General features: G+C 36.3%; 1 protein-coding gene across 2 annotated transcripts in view; it reads right to left on the bottom strand.

The window, feature by feature from the left end:
- The window catches only part of itpr1b (inositol 1,4,5-trisphosphate receptor, type 1b), a 275465-nt gene that overhangs the window by 83120 nt on the left and 189845 nt on the right, over positions 1 to 2500 (bottom strand). The window lies entirely within an intron of this gene.

The raw sequence follows: 2500 nt of genomic DNA, 5'->3' as shown, positions 1-2500 counted from the left end.
AGTTTTCTAAGACATTTGCACCCGGTGAACCAAGAAGCAATAAGTGTGCATGCTGCATGCACATGTATGCAGACCTGACAATAGACACACAGACGCAAAAAAAGCAACATGTATGTAGATGACGGATAGGCAGCAAAAAACATTTTTTTCACAAAACATTGTTTATGAGGGAAAAAAATATATGTCTACGTCGTGCAGCAATTAATCTTTCAAAAGATCCAAGTGGTCACAATGTTGGTCTATTCATTGATTATTTATTTACGTTGATAAAGCAATTTGCTGAAAATATGTCCTTTGGTGTGATGTTAAGAAATAAATATATTAAGTAATGTAGAAATGGCTTGATGGAGTTTTATGAACATTGTTACACTCTTCATATTTATTGCAATTTTTTAAAGTCTTAATTTAATGTGAAATTACCATTCAAGTATTTTTTTTTCCCATTAGATGTGAGATTATTAGAAACCTTCGAGGAAAAACAGGGATATCTTTCTTTTAAATGTTCAAAATTGTCCGAATTTAAACGAACTTTTCAGGGACGATAATTTGTTCTTCCCTAATGCAATATTCAGTGTTTATCAAACATATTGTTCAGCTCAAACAAATATTTGAGCGTTTAAAACATGTCACACCGTAGGACATTCATGTCACGCTAAAGGACAGAAATGCAAAACTGATATATATATCAACATGNTTATTTTGTCTTTTGATCATAATGTAATGTTGTAGTCAATATGGACCTACACTTTACACGTATAAGTCTTTGAATCGTCGATTATCAGCCTATCGTAACTCTTAATGACAGCCATGCGGTCATTGAATGTAACCTGCAGAGCTCATAAGACTCATACTGAAGTGTGACCTTGGCATGACCATCACACTTTTGTAGGTATGCTATGACTGTCACACCATTGAACCTGTAGTGTGTAGTGGCCAGTGCCTGTTTGGTATCTCAAACTGGACAGCACATGTATGCTGTATATTGAGCTCTCCACAGCATACTTTATTCATCTATACTCCTCTATATACTCTCTCACTGATCTTTCCTTCACTGTTACCGTTATATTTTATGGTTTCAAAGCACCATTAATGACATTTATATCATTTGACAGTATCTAAAATCAACAGCAAATATTCATCAACAATGCATCAAAGTATAAATTCCAAAGGCCAATAAAGGAATAAGTAATTTGAATACACAATATGTATCTAGTCAAACAACAAAACTAAAAATATGTACTACCAGTTGTTTTAAAAGCTTTTTCTCAAATATCTAGTCCATTGGTGTGACCTGTTTGTCCTTTGGTGTGATACTCTAAAGTGTCACACCATAGGACTTTTACCATCACACCATAGGACTTTTACCATCACACACCATAGGACTTTTGAGCTTTTGAGTTAATTTAAAGCCATGTCGTTGCCAACTGAAATACAATTTCACCTTTAGTAAGATGCATTTTCATACATCTACATAAGAAAAAAATATGAAAAATATACACTATTGTCAAAATGTATTTTATGGCTGTCACACCAAGGGACTACAAAACTAATACATCTTGTGGTAGCAAAAACATAATTGATTGACTGAAGAACTCTGAGAGAAAAATCTAAAATCCACCCTTGCCATTGGCTTCTTAAGGGTCTAAAGTCACAATTTATGTACCGCTGGAGCTTCAACAATAGATAATTATCCACAGAATTAACCAAAAATATGATGTCACACCACAGGACATTGTTTTCTGCGACAAAGTTTCATAAGTCCATACGGTCTCAGAAAAACAGGAAAAAAAATTAAGCATTGCCACTTGCTAAAATAGACACCTTGAAAAACATGCCAGGGTTGTTTAGACAAATGACTGAGCTTTGATTATTTATTTAAAAATGTTTTAATATGGAGAACCAGGCTTGCCTCAGTCACACCATAGGACAAATGTGACATTTGACTCAAAATTAAGTATACTTATTTAAGCTCTGGATTTATTACACATTACTTTTTCACAACAACGACATTAGTTAAATCATTTAAAGCATTGACAATTTTGAAAGCATGAATTTACTTAATTTTAAGAGCCTGCGACAGCTAAATTTACACGTCACGTCATCTACCCATGTATGTAGACCTGTCAATAGACACAAAAAAGACACAAAAAAGCAGGCCATGGCCTGACGCTGACTAACACACGCACTGCACACACAAAGCTGCCCTCATGTGTTTTCATTCAGGAAAATCCTGTTGTTACATCCCCCCACCCCTCCCTTTCACTAGTACAGTTTCCTGAAAGCATTGTTGTACTGCTCATCAGTGAAGCCGAAGGGGGTGGACAAAGGTGTCAGTTGCCCCGGGCCCAGGAAGAGAGGGGTGGCCAAAATGGAGTCCACATTACATGATATGTGGGGGGGCCCTTTCAGATGACATTGTCCCAGGCCAGGCTAAAGCAGTCAGCCTCCCTGACAGCAGCCATCATGGTCTTATTGGCCTTCATGGTGAACTCATTGCCAT

The sequence above is a fragment of the Engraulis encrasicolus genome, chromosome 14 (genome assembly GCF_034702125.1).
Source record: "Engraulis encrasicolus isolate BLACKSEA-1 chromosome 14, IST_EnEncr_1.0, whole genome shotgun sequence".
In the NCBI taxonomy this organism is placed as follows: Eukaryota; Metazoa; Chordata; class Actinopteri; order Clupeiformes; family Engraulidae; genus Engraulis; species Engraulis encrasicolus.
Note: the sequence above shows the minus strand (reverse complement) of the source record. Positions and strands in the feature narration are given on the sequence as shown.